Below are 26,930 nucleotides of genomic sequence, written 5' to 3' on the forward strand. Positions count from 1 at the left end.
ACTGAAGACCTGACACCGGCGGAATCGGACGTTCGCCGTCCTCGGCGGGACTCACCAGGTGTTGTGTTATGCAAACTTCACTGCCATCCGATGACGCTGTCACATCCCGTCGACGAGAATGACCCCTGGCTTTGTCGGAGGAGCACACTTGGCCGTCTCCAAAACGCAGAGTCGCAGGGGCAAGACAATAACGCCCAGAAGTTATAGAAATGAATTGTAAGTATCGACAAAATTTTACTTCCCGTCTTCTATTCGCTTTAAAAAAAATACGATGATAACAATCCTGAAAGTATTTTATTTTCTGTTTGTAGCCGACTTTGCTTTTTCTTGATTAAATTTTTGTTGTTTTTACTATTTGCGATTGCATGTGCCACTTTTGCGCCGTTTGCTTTCTGTCCCTTTCTTTTGGTTTCCAAGCAGAATTAAATACATATTTTTTTAAATCACTTCATAGTCTTATTTGACTTTACCTGATGCTCGGATGGTGTTTGACTTCGCTTATATTTCTCCTCTTTTGACGTTCTTTGCGCAGTCTGTGAATTTGCTCGTTGTGAATGTGGGGCTGTCTCAGCGCAGGGCCATAGCATGAAATATAGATAAAAAGCACAGGGTAAACCCGCTGACCCCGGGCAGGCAGGCAGACAGACTGTGCAACCGGTCGGCACGGCTCAATGAGGACAATCGGGGGTGAGAGAGGGGAGGGAGAGCAGCAGAAGAAATAAATGGAGTACTTGAAGCGCACTGAAACAGCGCTGCACTTCACTTCAGCCCGCGGGCAGGATAAGGGTGGATCTTCAGTAACGTGTTTTGTCTGTTCAAATGTGATTAAACAAAGAAAAATTATTTTAAAAAGTACTTAAAAAAAAGGTAAATAATTATTGAAGAGGCTTTTTCTACTTAAATTCCAGCAAATTGAATTTCACATTCTGAGGTCACGTCACTCATTGAACCCTTTTATTGATTGGAAATTAGGGGTGCTGGGGTCAGGTGGGAGTGCAAAATTTATGTACAGGCAGGAGTCAAAGCCAAAAAAAAAAAAACAACCCAAAAAGGTGCCTTCAGATTGTTTTTTGTGCTTTACGCCAAGGCAGGGGAAGGGAGGGAGAGAGTAGGGGACCGGGGCCATTTGATGTTTTCAAAAGGTTTCAGATGGCTTTAATTAGGACCTATAAAAATCTGTCTGCCCCGTTCTCTAAGGTAGCGCTGTGGAGTACGAGAAGGGAGGGGAACTGGCAGAGGAAGAGAAAAAAAAAGAAAGAAAGAAAAGCAAACCGACACAGAAAGTCGCTTCAGCAAAGGATCGTCTAATCAAATTTTTATAACCCTCCTCTTTTCTTCTCCCTGCTTCCCTCCCTCGCCTCCCGCCCTCCCTTCCTTGATGCTGGTGGTATGTAGGCAGCCCTCTTTGTCTGGCTGCTGTGTTATCCCCCCCCCCTCCATCCCCTACCCTCCACCCTCCACCAACCTCAAACTAACTATTGCCTACAGTTGGTCCGACCCCAGACACCTGAAGGCTAGACATAATGATCAAGAGAAGTTCCAGTCTGTCTGGAGCACAGCCAGCGGTGTTTAGGTTTTCTTCTTTTTCTCCTCCTCCTCCTTTTTTTTCTTCTTCTGCTGGCGCTTCTTTTGCTTGCTCCTCATCCACAATCAGCTCACGCTATGTTTGAGAGTTTGCGTTGGTGTCTGTGTGTGTGTGTGTGTGTGTTGCTGGAGTTATGTTGGTTTTTTTGCTGCTGTCACTGTGTAGCATATATGGATATTGGATTGACTGTGGGTGACTAACGGAGCTGCAGTCTCCGCGCTGAGGAGACATCAAAGACTTTTTCTGTGTTCTATTATATATGTGTGTGTGGTGTGTGTGTGTGTGTGTGTGTGTGTGTCTTTAGCTATGCACCTATGTATATAAGGAGCAAGATTTCGGCTATGCTGATTGGTGAACATCCGGCAGTTTAAGTTCAAATAAGTTATATCACCTGGCTCTTTTAAAATTCATTACATCGATCGTGCTCGATCGCTGTTTTTCTGTACCACCCAGAGGAATTCTGATGCAAAGCAACATTTATTATTAATGAACAGGAACTGGATCCTTTGATGTTAAAACAACAAACATAACATATAATTTCTGCACGATGATTCTATTTTTACCATCTCAAGGGCTTCAGACGAGGCTGCGAGACGTTGTTCATGGTTTCAGTTCTGTTGACTCGGTCGTCACTGAGGTTTAGGACGAGGTAGCATCTGAAGTCTAGCAACACAAAATGCACAACTCCAGTTAGAAGTGGGAGTTGGTGGAAGATATTTCAATATCTCTATATCTTTGACACAGTCATTTATGGAAGTGTCTTCCTTTTGCACATGTCTTTGTTTTGTCGATGTGCGGTGGTTAGGGATTATATGGCGCTGCTTATAACTGGATAATGAGCTAGCTCGCTTTATGGAAAATGGCTGGTTGAAGTCTTTGTTGGGCATCGTTGGAGATTGTGGTTGAATGCGGCACTTTTGAGTTGTTTTTCCCATTTTTGATGAAGTTGTTTGCGAGAACATTATCCTTTTTAACACCTGGACTGGCTCTAACAGCAATGTAATCTCCCCAAACGTGACATTTTGAGGAGCAAGTGCATGTAAAATTTACACACAGCTTTCAGCTGAAATCCTGCTACTTGTCTGTGTGTGTGTTTTCTGGAAGCTGACTGTGTATTGTGGAATCAAGAAGATTGAGGTTGCCTCTTCTTTCGCCACCAGCCTTTTTGAAGAGGGAAGTAATAAAAAGCTGAATGGGTGCAACAGGCTTCCCGCCCTCGTTTTGAAGCTGTCTACCTGGAGATGAATAGGAGGCCCTTTGTAATGAAGGGGGAGAAGAGAACATTTTATTGAAGGCTCTGGATGCAGGAGGATGCGCTATAGCTTGTAGATGGTGCATTTGTGTCAGGTTTCACAGTTGTACTGCCCACCAAACAATGATTTATTGACATATGAATAATTATTATTTAAGATTCTTCACGGGGGTACAATTTCCTCGACATATCAACATGATGATCACGACTGATGGAAATCTATTAAGCTCCAAGTAGGTGAAAGGAGTATTATGTAAACGTTATCAAATGATTTAGTTAAATCCTGCTTGAGCACCTTACCTGACAATGACGCCGGAGAACCACAAAGCCACAGAGTTTTCGGTAACCACCTTTATGTGTGAAGGAGTGAAGTCACAGTCAAAAATGGCGGAGTCATTCAATTACCGGCGTCCCCTTTCCTGGGAAAAGTCCCGAGCCGCGAAGAGGTTAATTGTTTTCGAATCTCCATCTGAGGGGAGAAAATGGGTGAACGTGAGGGATAATTGAGCTGCTGATAGTTGAGTGGGTTATGGATTACTGTGCTTTTCTACAGCAGAAAAAGGGAGGCGACCAGGAGGGGAAGGGGGGAGAAAGAAAAGGGAAGGAAGCGGTGTGAAAGGCCCGTGTTATGCGATGCAGCCGCAGGGGTCGTCTGGGCCTTCTTGGGAAGAGGAGAACTTCAATCCTGTTTAACCCGTGAGGTGACCCTTGGCCCCTCGCATACTCCCGCCTGCACCAGGTGCAAGCCCTCACTGCTGGCAGCTCATGCACACACTGCAAGCTAATTTTTCACACACTCTGCAAGCACTGGGGGAGAAGCCATATGAAAATGTGGATCCCTTTTCACCTTTCCACCCCCCCCAAGCTTCTTTTACTTCATGCCATTCTATTGTCAGGGGTTAAAGTTACAACCAGGATGGGAGGGGGGGGAGCTAGAGCCCATCTTTCTTTCTCCTCTTGTAAAATGTGTTATAACTAAGAAAACGGGAGCCAAGATGATTTGACGTGATGTAATAATCACAAGAGTGTTAATCAGAGGGATGTCATGTATAATTACTGTAGTGTTTGATAACACCGCAGCAACCACCTTGGGCCATTAGCGAAAGTTTCCTGTTATTATTAATGGGCGTTAATAAAATACAAGAAAACCAGCATGGAGCAAGCCCTTTGCATGGCCCACTGGTTACAGGACTGTAAGGTTAACGAACCAATTTACATACTTCCAGCTACCATCTGGGTGAAGTGACAAGGCAGACGCTCCCTACTCTGTGCTGTTGCGTTATGACGTTCAATATGGAGGAATGTGTCAAGTCTGAGTCTATTTCTTAATTGTGAAGTGAAAATCAGTGCTGTAGAATCGGAGCTGGCTGCTTTTGTTGTACGTGTTTAATTTTATTTGAACCCATTTACACATAGCTGAGCAAATGTTGTCGATTGTACCCCTAATCTCTTCCCTTTTGGAGGGGAAAAAACAAAACGGTGTGAGTGGTGTCTTCTTGGCTTCAGGCAATGAGAGCCTTGACAGGGTCGAGCCGCAAAAATCACTAAAGACGATGCTGGAGACTGGGAGGAAAAGAGGATTAGTATCTGTCCACCGTTCTACCATTTTCATCTGGGCGATCACATTACAAATAGAGCCTTCTCCAAGCACAGGAACAAAATGAGGTCTGTTGGTGATCAATAAAGCAGTGTGAAAGCAGAGGGATGTTATTAAAAAAAAGAAAAAAAATCAAAGGCTCTGGCTGGCATGGCCATCATCTCGACCAGTCTGCTGGAATCAGATAAGGGAATGGGGCCTTGCAGGATGGGATGTTTGGCCCCTGGGCAGCTTGAGATGACAAATATCCCTGCCACCGGCACCCATTGCAGAGTGATTCCATCTGCAAATGGGCAAAATCAAAATGTTTTAGGATCTTTCTGGCGTCCCTCAGATATTGTAATTGTGAAAGAACAGCCGTAGGTAAAGATGAGTAAATAGGGACCCAGTATTTAACCCCAGTGCTGGATGTTCGGGAGAAACTACGCAGTTATTGCTGTAACTCCGCTATTGTCCTCCATTGGATGATGGCTTTTTACCTCATGCTTCACTTACATGATTTAAAGAATATATAATCACGGCGGTTTTGCGTTGACAGTGTGTCAGAGCTGGCGCGAGTGTTCGTCTCAGATTAGCTCTTTGTGCCACGAGGAGAGAGGATAGGCAGGGTGTGGGGTGGCGGAGAGGGGCACAATACCTCCACAATCCCAGTTGAAAGAAATCATTTGCACAATTTTATGAAAGCGGTATTTGTCCGGTTGGATGGTTCTATCAAAGCCCAACAGCCACGGTGGAACGTGATTTTTTTTTAAAAAATGACGTGGTGAGCTACAAAGCCGGCAACATGTCGGGTTCCAGTCATTTCTCAGCTGAACGCTCTCCAGGTAAATGCAGATAATGCGCTCTCGAGTTTCTCTTTCTCTTTCTTTAAGAAGTCTCATTTCTACAGATGGCTCTGAGCTGACACCGTAGCTGCCAGAGCTTCTGTTCTCAGAGCTAAGCTTGCACAAAATTTATGTAGTGAAGATGAAAAGACATCATGGCTACACACTCTACGCCTGTAAATTAATCCCTGGAAAAACTAACTTGGAAAAGCAATGAGTTTCTTGTTCTTACAGTATTATCAAAGCCCCCCCACTCCACCCCCCCGTACTCACGCTCTTTATCTAAAACACTTCACAGTCTCACTTTTAAGACTTTTCAAATTGAATAAGATGGTAGTAAACTTTCATGAGAAAGGTAAGTGTGCAGCAGATGTAACTAGATGAAGCGTGTCATTTCTTTGGAATTTGTTGTTCACTTGCAGTCATAAAAGATGACTGGCTTCTGCCCTTGTTTGTCTTCAGTTTCAGAACCCCCCTCCCCATCCCCAACCCACCTCCCTGCAGCATTTCCTGGTGACTCACTTCTCTTCGAGCCATTTATGCTTAAAAACTTTGCGAGGATGAACCACGCAATTCTTGCGTTTTATTGTCCACGAGGGACCATTGGGCATAATGAAGTTCTGTTTCCCAGCTTGAGTTTGGGAGGCTCATGATTACAAATGCTCCTCTCATTGTCTCCCATCATCTCCTCCCTAATTGAAGACAATATAACGAGACAATGGGGTCTCGCTCATCACTCTGCGTCAATGGCATGCTCTATGGAACGTGCCAGTCTGTTAAAAGCGCGGTAGTGGAGGTGGGCGGTGCACATGTGGATGGATACTTGAATGCGCATGAGCTTGTTTAATTTGGACCAAGAAGAAGATGGACAATTAAACTACAGCTCCCAGTGGGGCTGTTCATTTTGGTCAGCTTCCCCACGTCATGGCTGCCTGCCCTTGTAAACGCTCCTGGATGTGTCTGGGTTCATGCCTTGGGAGGGGGGAGTTGGGTTTGTGGGCGGGAAGGTCTGTCTCTGGAGGGTTGTCTCAGACGATTAGAACAGCCAAGTGAAGAGAGTCCCTGAGAGCCTGGCCCCCTTCACCTCCCTAATATACTCTGAATAAGTTTGTCTATACCGTGCGTTTGTTGTGGGGATGGAGGCGGGTGGGGGTCGTGTCTGGCCATGGTTTAGTAGTGTTTGTCATCTGCCCCCTTGAGGCCTCTATCGGCTTCTTTGTCTGAGTGTCAGACGTGCAATGTCAAACGCACAATGTGCCTGTGCAATCAGGGCGTATTGGGTTAGGACGTGACACTGGAATTCATCTTCTTTTTTTCAGTGTTGACAAAATGCAACTTACTATTTCTCCCATTAGTTGTTTTTTTTTTCTTAATATAAAATTTTATGCTTACAAAAATCCACAATTCACCCAAATACTGATATAAAACCACTTCATAACAGCTGCCACGTCAGATTTTTTTCCCCCTCCGTTCTTTACTTACATAACGCATTTTTAATGTATTTCTGTAAATGACTTGCAAGACATAGATATAAAAGGACTACGAGGATATTCTCAGAATATTATCAGTTAGAAGCATATTGTTATGAGTAAACAGTTGGCTTTGTTATGAGTCACTGAAGATAAAAAGGGAAAAAAATTGCTATGTTAAAGTGGTGCACGGTTCGGAAAAATGAAAAAAAAAAAATGAAACCAAAATTCTTCGCTAATCTATGAATGCTAAAATCAACCAACTCTTTACGGCTTTTTTTTTTGCCCTTACTAATTTGAACAATAAGGTGTTATGCTTTTTTCCCCCCTTTTCCCACCACTCTTAATCTTGATTTTATGTGTGGTTTCTTGAAAAGCCAACTGAGAGATGAAGGAGAGCTGATGCGAGCCTAGTTGACGCTGTTGTTTCGGTAACTTTTAGAATTTTCGGTATTCGAAAAAGATAAATTGAAAAGTCTCGATTCATAAAAAGGCAATCTGCGTTATGCCTAAAAGCATTAGCAGCATTTCCTTTGAATCGAGGCTTAACACTCGCTTCATAGCTGTTCATACAAACAGTCCTATTGTTTGGTGGCTACACAAATAATCTGGAGACCAGTTTAGTGGTCTCAAAGGTGTCTCTATGGTTTCACACAGTGCATCTCTGTATGAAATTTGGAAGAAAGATTCATTCATCTCAGCACAATGGCTAACATAGAGGGCACTGAGTCCCAGCCAAATATCACAAGTTACATTGAAAACAAACAAAATGGCCTTGCTGTATACTGAGGAGACAAAACGTCCCAATGACTGATAACAGCTCTGCAGGATTTGGGCGCTGTGGGAGAAATGGCCTCTGTGGCTTTGCATTCAAGTCATTTGGCCATTTGGAGCACCAGGAAATGACACGCATTCCTCATTCCCAGTACCAAAATAAACTCAAATCTAGCTTCCTGCGATTTGTACACAATTACTTTTTCAAATTTCATTGATAATGACTTTGTTAGAAAATGTGAAATTGATGCAAAACACTGGCCTTGTGATTAAGAGTTATTACTTCCAGACAGCTTTCTACCATAACATAATGTTCTGCAATATATATAGTAGTATGGTTCAGTAGTAAACTGATATAAATGGTTGTACAAATCTACTGTATCTTAATAGAGTGACAGAAGATGCTCAACACTGAACGAAAGCAGTCATGCTGACTGTGGGAAACGTTTTGGTTTTCTAACGTAAAGCCTGCTACTCGGTCTGACTCAACACGGGACCCTGCAATGACTAATCACATGACAACTTAACGTTGCTTCAAATGTGCACGTTGTAAGAGTGTACCTTCCTGCTCTGCAGATGAGTAAATGCATCAGGAGTTTTGGTGACACTCAGCAAGCTGTTCTTGATCACTTTAGCCAATGCAAGCTTTACACAAGTGGCAGTTTTAGGCATCTCTTCCGTTTGTGTGCTTTTGACAGAAAAAAAAGCTTAAAAATCTGCCTAACCTGATTTTGGAAGCTTGAACATTTTACACTTTATTTGACTGCGCCTTAAGGTGTATTAAACCCATTTTGCATAAAGATTTTTTTATATCTATAACAGGGTGTAAATAAACACAACAGTGGCAGTTATGTGTTTGTGTGTAACTGTTATCTAGGGCTCAAACTGACCAATAGGGAGATTTTCTTTGGCGCTTCTCCTGTATCCCCCTTAAGATGAGGGAGAAGAGTTGTGATACCAAAAAGCTGCTATTTATTCTGTGTAATCTGACATACATGTTAGACCTCCAAAATTAGACATCCCTCCAGGCTCTTGAAGTGATGAGAAAGTAATGCAATTTATTAGAATAATGCTTACACAAAAACAAATGTAATAACTCCTTTGTTTATTTCCTTCCCTCTAACTTTTTTTTCCCGTTGGAGGTAGAAGAAGAAGGCAAATCCAGTGTTGATGATCTCTGTGTGGGCAGGAAGCCTTGAAGGTTTGCATCATGTCTGCCACGTTCTACCCGAGGGCATTCCAGCTTTCTTACACGCTGAAATTTGCACACACACAAACACACGACGCTTGCGCACGCAAGCTACCGTTTTCCCTCACAGCGCAGCAGGAGTCTGTCTTCATCTGTCCTATTGATTAATGAAGCAGGCGCAGCGGGTGTCGGAGAGAGGCAGGAGCCTAGATCAAGGCTGTGAGCTGCATCACTGGCATAGTCACGCCACACAAGTGCACGCGCACAGGCGCTCGTACGCACACATTAGCGTGCACTTTCGCTGTCTCTGTCATGTTCTCTCTGTGTCTGTCACAGCAGACACCGTAGACACAGGCGGCAGTGACACACATGCATACTGAGAGACATGACACACTTGTCATTATAGCTCACAGATACGCCACACACAAATTCGCTCACACACACTCGCTCAATGAATTAACGTGGCTTGGCTGTGCCGGTCGCCTAAGCTGGAAAGGCGTTTTCTATAAACATAATGTTTGTAGATTAGTTGGGGTTAATGATCCACAGCGTTTGTGTGTGTGTGTGTGCACATGTGGGTTTTTGGCTAAGTGTAAAAGGTACTGCTCTACCGTGCTGTCTCCCTCACTTCCAAATGAGACATCCCCCAGGCATCATTACAAGAGCAGTATTTATGCTATTAGGAAACTGGGTTTGCAGCTCCAGCAGTGGTACCAGAATGAAACGGCTAAAATTATGTCTCAACTAACCTCACTGGGCAGGGCCACTATTTTCTTTGCATAAATGAGAAATTGCGCATTGTGTACTCAGAGGCTATTTTTAAAAATGCCCTGTTGGAATATCATGCGCATTATTTCTTAGCCGCATAAATGCAAAAGCCAAGGAACAGAGCCATTTTTCTTCTTAGCCGCAAGCATTTGTTCATTCAGAGTAGAAATAAAGATCACAACATAGTCATCTCTTTTCTATTTTTACTTTGTGTTTTAAAATTAGCCTCGCTGTTCAAACCAGAAATAGACCTTTTGTAAAGGCTTTCTGTAAATTGGGATTGGTGGATTCACTGAGGGTGTGGTCCCTTCCAGCCAACCTTCCTTTTTCCTCACAAATGGTCTCTTCTGCAATGCTGAATGGACAGATGAATAAGAGCAAATGACTGTCAGGCCCCTACAAATTTTTTTATTTACGCTCCCCCCCCCTCCATCCTTCCCAAACCGGCGCTTATCCGCCTTCGCTCCCTCCCCTTTCTCTTCCCTGGCGTTCCTGTTGAGGCATGCCTCCATCCCGGCCAACCAGCATCATTCAGGTCAGGGTGAGGGGGCAAAAAGAGACGAGGGGAGGAGGACAAACAAAGGAGCACTGTTACTGCCATGCTAGAGAGCCGACACCAGACTGGAGGGGTGTGGTTGGAGGGGTACAGACGGAGAGAGAGAGTGTGACTGAGGAGGTTTATCATTAAGAAAAGAGATTAAAATGAATGGGAGGGGAGCAGGGGTGTCTGCTCTGTTCACAGTAATAAAGAGGACAAGCAGTGCCAGTCTTTTTTTTTTTCTACACACACAGTTGGCACAATCTTAGCTGTGTGTGTGTGTGAGTGAGTGAGAGAGAGAGAGTGTGATAGGGGAGGGATGGGGGTGCATTGTTTTCTGGCTATTGTACAATATTTGCTTAACCCTCATGTTTTATCTGTGCAGCTGCATGCTACAAATGAGATGCAGAAAAGAGTGTGTGCATGTGCACAATAGTGGCTGTCACAGCTGTTAGCAATTTCATCACACACATGCACGCAAACAGATTTTTTTTTTTTACAATGCTTGTATAAGTAGTACAGCTTAAAAAAATCTAAATGTAACAATTACAGGTCAAACAAGTCAAGCCGAGGAGAGGAAAGATGAAATGGACAAAGTTAGACAAACTGGTAGTGGCTAAAACGATCGTCATCATCATTGCATGGCTCTTCTCTTCCACTGGTTGCCAGTCAGTGTTTCCTGACCCCAACTTGAACCTCATTTCCATTTGCACTGATCTTTCTGCTGAGTTCTTGTTCAGTATATCTCTTCTGGGTTTTTCTTTTGTTTGGTTACTCAACACTTTGGAATTCCACATCACGAAACATATCTCGACTTCAAACGCTTGTAGTTTTTAGGTCGTGAACTGAACCGATTTCTAATCACTTATCTTGTTCTTTAAATTTGCTGTATGCCATGAGTAAGAAAATGGTTACAAATAACTCAGTTACACGCAAAAGCTGGTACTCCATAAGGCCCGTTTTGGGGGTTGGGTTGGGTTTTGTTTTTTTTTTTGAGTAGGCTCCATTCCAGTGAAACAGTTTCCTAACTGTTCGTATGCACTTTGTTTTTCTTCTTTTGCTCCGTCAGGTCGTGAAAAGAGCTGCAACGAGAAGAGGAGTGCTCACAGTGTTAGCCATCGCTGCAGAGTGAAGGAGCGGGTAGAGGAGCAAAAAAGACAAGTGAAAGAGGTAAGGGAGCTCAGTTTACTCTGGAGGGGGGTTATATATTGTCTTGTCTTTGTATCTGTTACCTTTTCATTCAGTTGCCTGAGTCAGCTGTGCACCTGGGGTGAGTTTGATGTTTGCATGTTTTTGTGAGCTTTTTGAATGTGTCTGTTGTATGTATGTATGTGCGTGAATGTGTCCCTGGTGTCAGACCCCAGCCACCACGTGAAGAACGCATCATCCTGTCTGAGTCATCAACTGCCTCCCGATCTTCATTGCCGTCTTTATCTTTTTTTCCTCTAATGATCGTTGCTCTCTGCTGATGAGAAACCCACCAGCACATCTGTGTATACTGATATTTATTTTAGGAATGAATCTCTCAGAAAAGTAGAAACTTCCTGAAAATGTTGTTTGTACCTATTAATAGTGAAAAAAAAAAGTATTTTCTTAAAATTCTACAACTATTTAAAAATCAATGTCTATTTGTACGAAGGAACCGTTTCGATCCGCACTGAAGAAAGGTTTCGTGGAATTACAAAGCCTCTTGCGCCGCATTTCCATTTCACGCCGTGCAGATTTGACTCTTTCTCTTCAGCGGCCATTAGACTAAACAGTCCTCTTTTCAGGGATGCCACCTTCACCGTCTTAACTGCGTTTCAGCTGTTCCCGAAGTGAGCAGCCTCTCGGAGAGTAATCTTCTCACCCTCTCTGTGTGAGGCTGAAGGCAGCACTAAATCATTTTCCACCATGCAGTCATGGACAGAATGGCTGCCACCATGCACAGATAGGGGGATGGTTAGAGAGGAGAGGTGCCGAGAGGAAAAAGAAAATGTTGTTTTTCTCAGTTCTTGCCATCCTCTCTTCTGATGAGACTCTCTCTTCTGTTCTACATCAGCCTTCCACCCAGACTTTACAATAGCAATGTGTGAATTGTCTTCCAGTATTTATGTATCTATTCATTTATTTTGGATCTAGTCCATTTTTTTCTTATTATCTTTAGAAAGGGAAGATCCATATTACTTGAGACGTATATAAGGATTTTTACCCGCCACTATTGGTACTATTACATTTACTATCCTTGATTTCATTTATCTTTTCGGTAATTGGTTGAATTGGAGGGAACTGAACCTGGAAATCTTCTGGAATTGGGGGTTAATGTGTGTGCCCTTCCAATAAAAAACTGTTTCTCCACTCATCATATTGCCTTGTCCAGCAAAGGGATCGCCATTTTAACATTACCTATCAAAAAGGTTCCTTACAAAAGGCAAAAAATTCAATTCAGAAAGCTTCACTTCATTTCACGTCAGCCTGATCCACCTTCTCTCTGATCTCTCTCTTAGTTGCTCTTACCGATTTCTCCTAACTTCTTTTGGTTCTTTCCCTGTTGAATTGTGTCACTTGTGTAGCTCTTCCATTCGAACTCTCACTGCTGCTCTGACCTGATCTATTTTCTACAACCACCACCATTTTAAAGGACAGGATATGATGATGAGGATAATCTTGAAAGCTATTAGTTCGAATAGTTAAGGGGGGTAGAGCGATGGTTTAAATAAATGGGAAGCTTTCCTCCAAGCGGTCGTCGGAATTCCAACAGTAATCAGTTGTAATTATTGCGCTTCCTTACTTTTTACATGTCTGTTCAAATCACTCCAGCTGGACCAGAACAAAGTGGTTTAAAATGGAAGTGGTTTTGAAGCTGTTTCAAGAAGGAACATTATTCTTCTGATGGATGTGCTACGCATTAACCATCTGGGATTTTGAGGGAAACGCCATTGTTTTAGGTTACTGGTCAAATGATGCAAGGAAGAAAGAGAGGAAAAAGGTGAAGGATGTTTTAAGCAAATATCCAGACATGCCACTACCTTTCTTTCTTTTTTTTCTTTCCTACCAAGTGTGTCTGCCCTCTGCTTCTGTGGAAGAGGACCTTTCAGGAGCAGCCGAGTCTGTCTAAGCTGGCTTTAAAAGCCGCAGGACAAGCACCAGCATGGTTCTCTGTCAGTGTCCATTTGTGCATAAGGAGGTGGGGCTGCCACAGTGTGTCACAAGGTTTCATATTTCAAATATATGAACGAGAGAATGACGGCCAAATGAGTCACTCCGTCATGTCATATTGATTCAACACAGGACTCTGGGACAGAGCGAGTAATTGTCAGTTTCACACTCACGCAAAATAATCAACACATGATGGACAATAGTTTGCAGCGGTGCGGGGAGGTGGGGGGCTTGGACACACTGCGTCGGAGGCGACCATGAAAGCCTAACAGACAAGTGTCGAAAATGGGACCATTTTTGTCCACACAAAGAACTCCTCAAAACAACTTGCTCCTTTTTTTAGAACCATAGACACCCCGTCACCAATAAAACGTAATACGAGGAGAATTCTGAGGATTTGAATGAGTTTTAATGGAGAATGCTGTTTCAAAATGGATGGATGGATGGATGGATGAAAGATTGATTGGGGGGGGGGGGGGGGGGGTGATGATCAGGCAGAAATGGATAAAAATTAAAACAAAAGAGGGTGAGACGATGGAACAAGAAACAAGACAGGAAGACGTTGCTGGAGAAATGTCAAAGCAAGCATGGAGAGTCCAAAGTAGACAAGAAGTAAAGAACTGGGAGGGGTGGGGGTGTCCGGGGGCAATGCGACAGTGCCTCTAATGTCTTTATATGGTCATAAAATACTCCACTTCCTGGCCTCTCTAATTGTGAAGAATGGGATGGAGGTGGAGGGGAAGTCTCAACTCTACCTGCCTACTAAATGAGTCCCCTAAATCTGCTCTTGGCCTTGGGAGCTTTCTATAGGATTGCTATGCCAGCAACATGGACGCAGAGGGGGATGATTTCTGAGAAAGTCTATGTTCTGATAGTCTTTATTGCTCTTCTCTTTAAGATTGAGATGGAGAAAGACAATGTAGAGAAATGCAAAGGAAGAAAGAGTGGGTAAAATACTGCAGCCTGTTTTAATTATCTTTTTAGAGCTTTCTCATCCAAAAATAAGTGAATGGAGATGCGTCGAATGGAGGGTTTGAAGAAATATCCAAACAACTGAGAGTAAGAATGTAACGTACTTACATACAGTTTTTCAGAGAGAGAGAGAGAAAGAAAAAAACCTTTTGAAGTAAGAGTGAGAAAGAACATAGAGGTGGAGAGGCAGAAGATTTTATTAACTCTGCAGGGATAGACTGTAATGGCTATACTCCCCAAAGTAGCTGTAATGCTGAACTCTTAAAAATGTGAGAAGTCGCTCTTACCATCGCTGGAAACGAAAACATTTTCATTTCATAAACTGTTTGTCTAAGGGACCCTGCCCCAACCTCTAACCCACAAATGAGCACAGTAATGAACAGAACCTTCACTGCAGGAGAAAAGTTAGTTATTTTACAGTCTAGTGAACGGTACAAACTAAACTTATCCCCAGATAAGCTCAGTTGTTCTTGAAATTGGGAGCCATTAATGTCACTGTTTGTTTTGAAGTGAGATCGCATACATTTGAAAATAGCACCAGCTTTGGAGCATGAATAAGGAAAAGATATATATTATATATAGCTTTTATTTTGGTAAAAGATATACAGCTTCTACCAAAATAAAAGCTGTAGAATAATTGTACATTTAGATATGTAATATTTAGGGAAGCCAGATGTTGACATATTTGATGTAAATTAGGGTTGAAAGACAAAAGCTATATTCACAGATTGAAATAAAAACAGAATCTTACACAGTCACAAGCTATGTATGTTTTTTTTAGTGTAATTTGTATATCACTAACAGCCTGCCATCATGTGTCACTGCTGTGTTACCCACTGCCATTGAAAAGAATTTAAACTCTGCTATATAACAATCCTTCACCATCACCACACATTTGAATCTTGTGGCTTTCCCTTTTCCGTTAATGCAGCGTATATACTTGATATTTGAAATGAATGGTAATTTCAGGCATTGTGAATTTGTTTTTCAAAATGTAAAATTCCAGTCTTAATCTCTGTCTTTTGTGAGTGACTTATGAGTTTCTAAGCCGTGCGCCCAACTTTTTGCTTATTATCACGTGGGTATGGATCGGGGAGGGGGGTTGTATTGTGGCTAAACTTGCTACACTACAGGAGCTGTATAACGGTTGCCTTTTTTGTTACTGGGGTTTTATCAGTGGGTGAGAGAATAAAATGGAGTCAAAGGCAACCCCCTAAGCTTTTCATAATGCGTTTCGAGAGGAGACAAAGGCCCGTATTCACTGCTGGGTGTCGATAAGACCTATCATTAGGCTGCCATTGGAGGTATTACTGACACACACAAACACACTTGCAGCAGGGCGCTTACTTCTGCACCCTTTCTCTCTTCTTTTTTTCCCCTTTTTTTTCTTAAAAACACACACATAAATATTCCTATGCGTGCCAGAAGTTAAAGAGGCAGCCGGGCTCACGGTGAACCGAATAAAGGCAGTCGAGTGGACCCCTGCTGCTTTCCCATCGCAGCTGAATTCACTCACATGGAGGGGACATCCACTCGGCTAGACGTTGCGCAGCTGTAATTTTGTACGTCTAGTAGCAAATGCTAAAAAAATTTTTTTTTTAATTATTTAAAATATATTTTGTAATAAATCTATCTAAGCTTTATATGCTCTAAAAAGAAATATATGCCATTATAATGGAAGGCTATGTTGTATTTTTAATCATCAGTTAGAGAGGCTGGATTACATTTGTAAAAATTGGTGAAAACCAAATTAAATAATAATAATGTGTTATTTTTATTTATAAAGCTTGTTTAAAAAATGACTTACAAAGGGCCAAACCACCTTTAGTCCTCTGATGTAATATTTAATTTTCAAAAAGCACGATCAAAATAACTTGCAGCTTTTTTCACTGATTATTAATGCTCTAAAGAGGCAACACATTGGTCGTGTTTCGAGGTGTATCTTTGTGACAAACTCTTACCAAATGCTTAAAAGCAGTTGAACGACCAGTGGAAACTGCCTGATGATCAAACTCCTTGTTTACAGTAGTGATGCCGTTGCTCCAGAATGAATCTGTTATTCACTTACTAATGATAAAATGCTACACGTAAGTACATTTACTTAACTAGACAGGTGTAAAATTAGGTGCTGAGGAGGAGTTGGGCTTCCCATTACTGTTTTCCCGTATGTGTGTGTTTGTGTGTCTGAGTCTGAGAAGGAAGATGGCACTGCTGTCTGGTTCCTAAGTAGATGATGGACTGTAGCTCGTATTCCCATTCCCTCTCATTAGCTCGGGCCCCTGAGAATATATGAGGTTACTTACCTTCCCTTGCTCTCAGTTCCCGGCCAAACGCCAAGCGTCGGATCAGGGTCATTAGCCTCGCTATTTGGAACAAATGGCCTTCGATAGTATCTCAGCTATAATACAACAGGAGCAGATTAACCCCTTGATCTTTGAAGGGTAGCATGTTGAAAACATTAGGACGAAAGCAGCGATCAAGGCGGTGATGATGTTTATTTTTACTATTATTATTTGTCTGTTTCTGGCCTCTTTATTCATGTGTTCTTTGGTTGTTTTGAGGGGATTTTTTTTTCTTATCTCTCTCTCTCTCTTTTTTGTTTTGGTTGTTGTTGTTTTTTGCAGCAGATTTTGACAGTTGGAATCTCATTGCACTTCAGCTAAACATCACAGCTGTTTGCCTGAAAACAAAAACCACAGAGAGAGAAGTGGGCAGACGATCAAAGCCCAAGGAGGATTTGTCTGGCAGATAGAGGCTGGGGCTCTGCCTGCATGGACTCTCTCAGCACAAGGTTGCCCCCTCATATCGCCAGCTTGAAAATTAGAGCTCATGAAAGGGAGCAATGCAGTCACAACAACCTCCTCCCTATCGCAGTTGCCTTCTTAATACATTGCGCGTGTGCGTGCGTTTCCTTGTCTTTTCTCCTTTATAGCCAGGTGCCTGACACTACACAGTTTTTTAGTGCAGTATCACACCACTCGTAGTACTGTAAATAATTCACCTGACTGATTTTGAAACCCTTCGGATTTGTTATGAAAAGAGCCCTCTACGGGAAATTTGGGATTATTTCCAAATCCATAGGTACAAAAGGAGATAATCCATGACTCGTTTGTGTTTTGAGCCGCCAAGGGGAAAAAAAATGCAGCACGCTATATGTTTATTTCTGTCTAAATTCACCAAAACCATCTTTCCATAAGGTTCCTTATGAGGTTTGTGGCCTATCGGTTGGGGGGGGGGTTCTTCAGATGTCTGTTTTGAGCAGAAAGACACACCCAGAGGATGGATATAATTAAGACTAGTGCCTTTTTGTGAGTAAGGAGGGTGTTTGGATAACTGCTCTGGGTGGTCTAGCACTACATGTCTCTACCAGTTTTATTACAAACAGACACAATGCGGTAAGAACACACATGCATTCGAAGAAAGCGGACAAAGATTAGCATGTACTGTGCAACGTAAACATACGCGTGAAAACAGCCATGTCGCTGGTTTCCTGCTCCCCTGGGACGTTGTTTGAGCATGGCACAGCAAATTTAAAAGAAAAAAAAGATGAATTGATCAAAGCAGCGGGCAGGCGTATGTGACATTCAGAGATGTGCACTTAAAATAACGCTGTTGCTTTACAAAGATCATCACATAGCTAACTTTAGCTTCGCCCCAACCATCACTTTGGCAGTGAATAGAAGCCAGATGAGCCGGAAGGGGATCATTTATGTACATAAGGTACGCACAAAAACCATAAATGCTACTCTGGAGTAGATTGAAATATTTTATTTTCTTAGTGCAATTATGGAGCTTAATGAACCTAAGACAAAACCTAATTAAACTGTGGGATTTTTCAGTAAAGAGCCCTGGTAATTGTTTGCATTTATATAGTGCTTTTCTGGTCTTAGTGATCGCTCAAAGCGCCACTTTGTACCAATAGCACATCGCGTACGATGACACTTTGATAAACACATACACAGATACACCCACATTTTTGGTATTTCAACTCGAGGGAGCCCAATAAAGGCTAAATTTTAATTTAAAATAAAGACTTGTGACTGTAATGTACAGCTCGCTGCTTTGTCAACTATCCGATAAATCACTGTGGAGTTTAAAAACTGTCATCCTAACTAACCGCTTGATGACAAACTATATTAAGGAGGAAAATCAAAATATAAAGAAGTGCTCTCAACCATTTAGGTCCTCCGTATAAAAGTTAAAACATCTAATTAACTCTTTTAGGAACAAACTCTAATTTATTCAAGGCTTTCTTGTACTTGGTGGAAAACAAAATGCAATGCCAGTCAATCCCACAACAAGGGCTTTTCTACCAGTCACTTCTGATTAATAGCGTCTTCTTGTTAACACATAAACACCGCGTCTACCATCAGACCCTCAAACGTCCGTTAATTTGCAGCTTTTTCCCCCCTTTGTGTGAATTGGCTCATTTAGTCAGCAGGGAGAATGCTGATCTTGTAGCATTGGGTTTGAAAACACATGGGTGGTCCTGCTTTCTTTCTGGGGTTTTTTTTTTCGCTTCCCCAAATGTACTGAGCATAAATTTGTGACTCCATATAGGGACTTTAATGATGAGAGTACTCTCCAGGGTCTCGTGAGTCTGCTTACTGGAGCAATAAGAGGGAGATGGCAGTAAGAGAGGTGGAAAAAAATACAGTGAAAGAAATGGAGAGGTGGGAGCGAAGCAACGCACCCTTAAAAACCATATTCTCAAAGATGCGGGAACTGCAAACGGGCAGGAGGGATTTCTCCTTCATTTGTAGTGAGCAGCTTTCCTCTGCTGCACTGTTTCACTGTATTTAACATCAAAGCAAAGTATGAACAATTGAGGCAATTTTTCATTCGGCCAAGGTCGATCATTGTTCTTTCTCTGGGAATGTAGATCTGGCTGCGAAATTCAGAGGAACCACATTTCACTGGCAAGTCTATTTTAGCAAGCCACCTTTTAACTAAACCGCTGGACATTTTTGTTGTGTGTGTGTGTGTGTGTGTGTGTGTGTGTGGTTTAGATTGTACATGTAATTATAAAGAATCTTCAGGTCCATTTATTAAAGCTGTATTGTGATTTTTTTAAAGCATAGTTTTAATTAGAGCTGTGTCTAGACTGCTTTTAATAAAACCTGTGACTTACTCTATGTAATATGAAAGGAAAAGCAGATAGGCAGATAAAAAGAAAAAACCCACAGATACTGCGTGCAGTAAAATGCCACATTTGAAATTGACCTTAAATTCTGCTCGCAAATTTATACAAGCCTGATCCATGGATCAGATTCAAGAACCAAAACTCCACTTGCCATGTTTACATAAACCAAAAGTGGAACTGGTTGACATATACATAGTAAACGCTTAAACACTGCATATTTAGACACAGAGATATATTTAGACCTCAGCTCTTGTACTTGCTAGATCTAACCGTGACCACATGAACTTTCTTGCCAGGAACCAAACGGTTCTCGAACCAAAGAATATAAAGCTAAAAAGGACTCTGAGGGGCTGGTTAAGTCTATGAACAGCAGGAAGCTTAAAGAAGTCATTAATACTGCTAAAGTAGCTTAAAAAAGGCATTTATGAATATGTCTTCCATGGGAACTTTGATGTGCTTTTTGACCACAAATGAACAGGCAGCTTCGAGAATACACAGAGTGACTCATTATTTGTCTCAATGGGAGTCCAAATGGCACTTGAATCAAAGAAAACATCAGGGGATGCAGAGAGGGAGGAAAAAAACTGAAAAACAACAAAACATGACTCACTAATGAAGAAACTGAGTAGATGCAATTTTGAAAAACTACAAATAATGCAATTTATGGTAACTATGTTTCGGCTTTTTGATTTGCCAAAAGTACAGAAAGTAAGTTCTGTAAAATGTAGGACTGAAGCTGAATTATCAGGACCAACATCTAACTACACACACACACTGTACACTTGAAACAATGTTAACACAACAAAACACATTTTAAATTTTTTTTCTTTTATTCAAAATTTCCTGATATTGTTTAAGGCGAGCAAACCAGTAGAAGAAAAAGGGGGAAAAAAGTATAAAAACATATTAAGCTTAATATAAAAATATTAAATTATTTATAGGTTTGGCTGAATTTTACAGAATCAAAGTCCTTTTTTCCCCCCACCTTTCCATCTGGTCAACCTAAGATTTTCTACTCAAAAATTCCTTTTGATAATTCATTCTGCCTCCGTGCACATCCCTCTCAGCCCCGGTGTGTAGAAATGTCAGACACCAAGATTTATAAGGCGTTACATTTCCTGCCGTCATAATGCTGAAATTCTTTCATGTTGTGGGCATCACATAATCACTGATATATCATCTTTAGTAAAACACATGTAGGGGCTACCCCGGCACATGATCACAAGCAGGTTTCTTTTTTTTTTTTCTTTGACAGACTCCAAAGTGACTTCAAAAAGGCTCGTTCCTTATATCCGTGATATCGGGATTCTTGTACTTCAGGCAACAACCTACTCTCTTTCTTTTTCTTTCTTTCTTTTTAAACACTTACTTTCAACTCATTTATTTTCTTTCTTCAAGATAAATCATGTATTAATGTACACACATGCTGGCTCTGTGTCATTGTTCCTTAAGACCACCCAGAGTGTTTATATAAATCGGCTCATGAGTGGGCTCTTTTTTTTGTACATAAAAAATTGTGTCGGTTCTTTTTTTTATTTTTTAGACGGGGTTAGGTGACGTGCTGACGTATTACACCTAATAGTGTTGACACATCTGTCTGCGATGTTGAATCATTTACGACATATTTCACCACCACAAAAATATTTTTGGAAATGGAGGCATATATAAACTAGTCAGTGTGAAAGCGTCGCAGTGGATAATAATGCGGGAAATAAAACCCCGAAACACTGTGTCGATTGCAAGAGCGTGTGTGTACATGAGTGTCTTCCTTTTTGAATGTGCGTGCATCTGTTTCTTTGTGATTCATTCACAGAGATTACGCATCCGTGTGTGCGTGTGTGTGAACTCTTGCGAATGTGTGTGTGTGTGTGTGTGACATTTTAATGACAAGCTTTACCAAACAACACCTGAATTTATCCTATGCTTTCTTCTCTGTTTGTTTTCTGTCCAGGTCCAGACTTGAAGGAGGCACGCAAGCACAGAGACACACACATAATGGCACCTAGAGGCTGTCTGCGGTCTACCACCACCCTACCACACACACACACACACACACACACACACACATATGCATGCCAGTTACGCTAAAAATCTGAACACTGAAGGAGGATCATTATGGCCTCCTTCAGGAAGAAAACAATGTTTTCTAGTTTTCTTCTCCAAGGAGAGAAACATTGACAAGTTATATTCGAGAAAGCTACAAAATCCAGTCATTTAAAGAGCTTTGCAGTTTCCAGTACCAGCACTGGTAAAAGCTGTTTTTTGGTTTGATTTAATGCGAGATGAAAAAAACACAAAACAAAAAAGCTTAAATGTCAAATTTAAATTCTCACTTTTTTTATTTCTAATTTTCCAAGTCTTTGCTCGTGTCATATCTCATATCATTTGCGATTTGTCCACGTGTGCACGTGTGCTTATGCCTGCTTCGTTTTTCAATTTCTATTTTCATCAGTCAAAACCCATCCACACAAGTCAAATTTAACAGCTGCACCACATATCCCACAAGCCCCCTAACCCACCCTGTGTCCCTCCCAGGGTTCCCAGCATCCTGCTTTGCACACCCTACCAAAAACCCAGGCATGCTGAAATTACAGTGTGTGGAGGAGGATTGTGGGAAAGTGTTCCCTCCCTCTAACTCTGTATTTGCCCTTTTCTGTTTTTTTCCCCCCTTCATTCTGCTACAGTTTCCGACGTGTTCGGTTTAGTTTGATGTTCGGTTAAGTGTCAAACCGAACGTTAAGTTGCAATTTGCATCAGCAATAAGGGTGACTAAAGTTCAGCGTGAGATTAACAAGGCACGAATGTGGCACTAAATAAGATTGACCCTGTTGTATTGATTAGTCTACGGCTAGGGTGATAGTCTGTCCTGTTCTGATACCGTCAGGGAAACGGCGTGTTTGTGCATTTTATGAGCTTGCACGCACACAGCTCATTAGCATACAAAGATTAATTAATTTGGTTTGATGTTCTGTTCAGTATGTCTTCAGAATGTCACACTGAGGTATGTGTGCGTGTATTTACACTACAAACACACTCAAATGTAATAGGATTTGTGTGTTGAATTCAATTTGAGAGGTTAATAGAAGTAACCGAGAACAGTGTTGGACATAGAGTTACACACGATCTGCTGCCAGCTTGCAAATAACTGTGATTTGCCAGATAAGACCAAGTAGTGTCAGCCACAGAGGCTTGAACTTGTATTCAGCAGAAAATCATTGGATTATGCAAAGTGCAGTGCTCCTTAAATCAGTTGTGGCATTGTGCTCGCGGTTTGTAGCTTCAGGTTAACTGAAAGCACCGCCCTCGCACCGACCGTGTTCCTAACCAGCTCTAATGATACACCCCATCAGTTCAGCTTCGCCAGCACCGGGGTTAGCTTGGTTAACAGTCGGCTGAGGTGAAGCATGAGAGCGTGTGTGTGTGTGTGTGTGTGTGTGTGTGCCAGCTATTAAAGCACTTCAGAATCAGAGTGGAAAGGACTCGCACTGCTAATGGACGTGTCTATTGATGTTCCCATTTAGCGGCACACTGTAAACGATAGGCCAATGATTGTGTTGAAGACGGAAGGAGGTGGAGGAGGATTGAGAGCTGTTTGGCTGGGCGATGATAATGACAAAGAAGGTTATTATTTGGCGCCCCATGGAGTCTCTCTGGGCTTTGTGTGTGACGGGGAGTAGCGAGAGAGGGTGAAGAGGTGCACTCTTTCTCTCTGTCTCTCTCTTTTTCTTTCCCTGCCTACTAGCTATTATTCCTTTCTCACTCCCCCCCCCCCTGTCCACTCCTCTCATGACATTACTTACTGCAGCCAGTCTACATCCATCTCTTTTTTAGCATCCTCCTCTATTTCTCTTTTCTTTGTTGCTTTATTTTTTTTAAATAGATAGCACAGATAGCTGTTGTGACAGTAAATATAAAATAACAGTAAAAGAAGTCAAAGACAGAATAATGCAGCAGTGGCAACAAAATTGTTTCTCTTTGTAAATTTTTTAGGATAACAGGTTGCAGTTAAAATATTGATTTTTTTTTCACACAGCTGTGTTTGTGTGTGTGTGTGTGCTGTCAGTTCTAATCACTGTGTGTGTGATGAATATGAAAACAGTCAGGCTGCCTGCAGGTTTGGCAGGAGACCACCTCCAGCTGGACTCAGACCCCTACTCAAGTGTGTCTGTGTGTGTTTTGTGAACGTGGTTGTACGAGTCAGCTTGTATCTGTCAGTGGTGTGACAACCTCAAGGGGACATAACAAACAAACCCCAAAAAACAGTTATATAAATAAAACACTGCCTGCAACACAACAAATCAAAATCCCACTAAGAAAATTCATCACGTTTAAGCGGCTTTAATAATTGAATTTGACGCTTTTTTTATTTATAATGTAAAACTATGCTATATAAGCTAGAATGTATTGAGACTGGATTTAAAAGGTAAGGTAACGCTACTTTTGATAATGTCCTGTGTTACATCATCTATCCTTACTTGCTTTTTGGATTTAAGCAACCAAATTCTTTCCATTCTAGCTCGTCAGTCCTTTTTTCGTCAGCCTGATTCTCAGGTCTTAAATACTTAGTTTGTCCCAAAAATTGGGAAATTGCTGTTGCAGCAGTCAAAACATGGGGAAAAACCCATCTTATAATAATAATCACAGGGTGAGACTGCTTAGAAAGGTTGGGGGCAAAAACACTAAAAAAGATGCTTAATTAACCAGCAATTAGCCCCAATAGACTCAATAGATTTATTTAGTATTTAAAGTTGGAGCTTAAAGTAGAGCTTAAACATAATAATGCTGATGCTGTGGTACGAGCAGGTAAAGAGTCTCTTATCTGTTTTTTCGTCTGTGGAGCTGAAACACATGTTAGGGGAAGGCGTCAGCTACATGCCTGGTTAGTGGACACAAATATCTCATCAGTGTAGTAAAAATCCATCTATCATTCTGCGTGTGCACACGTCTGTAATCGCAGGGCGGCAGATAAAGAGGGAGATGCCATTCCAGCTGTGAGGGGACAGCGGAAGTCAACACACACACACACACTCAATCACACAGAGCCGGAGGCGCGTGAGCAGGTGAGCATTAAGTCAGGCAGCTAAACAGATCACGTCGCGGTATGATATCTGCAGACAGGCAGACAGAGGAGGCCGGTCTGTACCTGCAGGCAGAGAGCAACAACTCGCAGCACCCTCGCCAGGAATTTCCTCCCCCTCCTGAGAGAGAGAGAGAGACATGGAAGTAAAGGAAAGAAACGGGCATTAACTGGGGTTTCCAATTTTGTTTTTATGCATATCCAGTTTCTTCAAGCTATTTAACCCTAAACCTGAATCCATTTTTTTTCTTATGATATTTTAATCGTTTACTGCATGTGGGTGAGCTCCAGAATTCTGGTACAAGTACTTTCACCCATTAAGGCCTTTAAAAATGTTACCATGAACATTTTTGTGTTAGTAGTGTACTGAAGAAAAGTGGATAATCCAAAATATATTCCTTTTGTTAACTCACAACCGATAAGAACCACACAATCTGAATTGAAATGTTTTTTCTCACCAAGAAAAAATCTGTGTGTTCCTCTGCCAAAATAAGCATCAGTAGTAACCTTCTACACTAGTGAGACAAAGATCGAACGAGAAGGGTGCAAATCTTACGTAGAGAAAACGAATCCTCAACCTTATGGTTGGTGACATTTCAGCCCAACTCTTATCTTTAACACCATCTGATGAAACTGTATACACAGACATTACAAAACTCGATACTGTGCTATTGGGTGCAGTCAGTTCTTTTGTTGTTTTTCGCGCAATTTAATCACCTCTTGCGGATGCCTTTCTGGAATTACAGGTATGTGTTTTTTTTTCCTGTTTTCACAGTACTAGCTGTGAAACACCGACAGTATCCATTACACCAACTTGTTCTACAACTTTCCGTATTGCTGGCACTCCTTTAAAGCAGTTTTGTAACAGTACTTTGTTTTAAGTCTGTTCAACATATGTGGTGGTAATCTGCGGCATCCTGTATCACATTCATACTGTGGTCTCTTGCTCTGGACCACCAAACAGCGTCACCGAACCAACTGTGGGATGCGCCGTTGCTCAACAGAACGTCAGCATTAGTCATTAACTAGAGAAGCCCTTGAGTCACTTCTCCAGCTTGTGCACAAATATTATTTTCCCCTTTAATTTCCTCTCCTTATTCTTAACGTTTGCGCGGCCCCTTTTCAAAAGCTCTTTATAGCTTATAGTTAACCTAAAAAGAGAAAAAAAAAAAAAACTCCTGAAATTTTCACAAGTCTCAAATCTGCCTCCACCGCATCCACTTATCTAAAAATGTTTCAGTGGTTAAATGTCAGAGCTGTCTGTGCCATTAAGGCCAGCATGTTTGAAGGAAGGACACCCATGCCAGCCCTCTCCCTCCCCCCTTTTCTGTCTCTTCTTATTCCTCTCCCCACTTAGCTTTCTCATAATGCTCCAGCACAACCCTCCCCCAACCCATGGTGGTTTGAGGGCTGATGTGCAGACCTTGTCATTCAGATTAGGGCCACATTGTCAGCTCAGGGCCCTTCTCTCTCTATAGTTGCATGTCCCAGATCTTTCTTCCTACTGTCATCTTCATCCTGCGGCCAGAGAAGACCTTATAAAGCTACATTCCTTCTCATCCACTTCTGTCAATTCCAGCGCTGTCACTCAAATCACTGTTGTGGAGAGTGAAAAGAGACCAAGTTAACGTGTCCCTCGCAGCAAGGACTGTGCTTTTTGGTCCAAGATTGGCTGTCATCAGCTAACAAATTCGTTTTATTATTACTATTATTATCATTATTATTATTGCTCGGGACCTAAAAGCTTCAGAATGCCAAATTAACACATGCGATCTAAAATTCTTGATCATTGTTTTCCTGCCTAACAGTAAAGACAGAGCCATCTTGCTATTTTTAAAACTCTCTGTTTTCTGTGTAAAAGGAGTATGTGGCATGCGATGAGATATCCGCCACATCAGCTTAGTCACTCCTTATCCTGCCCTGGAAAAGCGTCCCAACAACGTTTTTATCATCCGACCACATCTTGACTCATTGCCACAGTTGCCGTCACATCGTATCTAATTGCTCCAGCAGCTCCGTGGCATTTGATTTCTGTGCTTCTCACAAACCCTGCAAACTTGTTTTTTGTTTTGCTTTTTGCTCTCTCTCTCTCTCAAGTTGATTCAGCACTGTGTAATAAAGCCATTGATGCAAAATGGTGGATAGTTTCTTTACTGTTTTTAGTGTAAGAAGAGGAGGAAAGAAAAAAAACACCCCAGTCTTCGGCCACAGCGCCACATCATAGCGAAATGGCAGCCGCTATCGATCAGGGTGAGTCGGCAGTTTCATACCCGGTGTCTTCCTCATCCTGCAGCTTGCATGAAGCTATTCAGGCATGCTGGGGCCTCTCTAGACACCACACCACTGTGCTTTCAGTACAATATATGCCAATTGGCTGCAGCCTCCACCCAGGTGATACGTTTACTAAAACCCACTATGAGTCAGGAGTTTCAAGATGACTTCCCTCTTCTAACTGTTATTTACCAAGGAAATGTTTTCTTACACACTGACGAGTTCTTTGGTGTAATAATGACCATGTGGCATGGAAGTCATTGGTAAATGCAGCTCTCCAGGCTTGATGGAAAATGTTCTTCTACTAAGAAATCCAAATAAATGGGTTCAGTG

At 41.9% G+C, this 26,930-nt stretch overlaps 1 long non-coding RNA gene across 1 annotated transcript; it reads left to right on the forward strand.

Annotated features, from left to right (window-relative positions):
• LOC118454266 (uncharacterized) lies at nucleotides 1-26,930 on the forward strand. The gene is made up of 3 exons (XR_004843668.2): nucleotides 1-216; nucleotides 11,066-11,166; nucleotides 21,201-26,930. It is a non-coding gene; the product is annotated as an uncharacterized LOC118454266 (long non-coding RNA).

This window comes from Neolamprologus brichardi, chromosome 15 (assembly GCF_056152115.1).
Source record: "Neolamprologus brichardi isolate AB-2024 chromosome 15, ASM5615211v1, whole genome shotgun sequence".
In the NCBI taxonomy this organism is placed as follows: Eukaryota; Metazoa; Chordata; class Actinopteri; order Cichliformes; family Cichlidae; genus Neolamprologus; species Neolamprologus brichardi.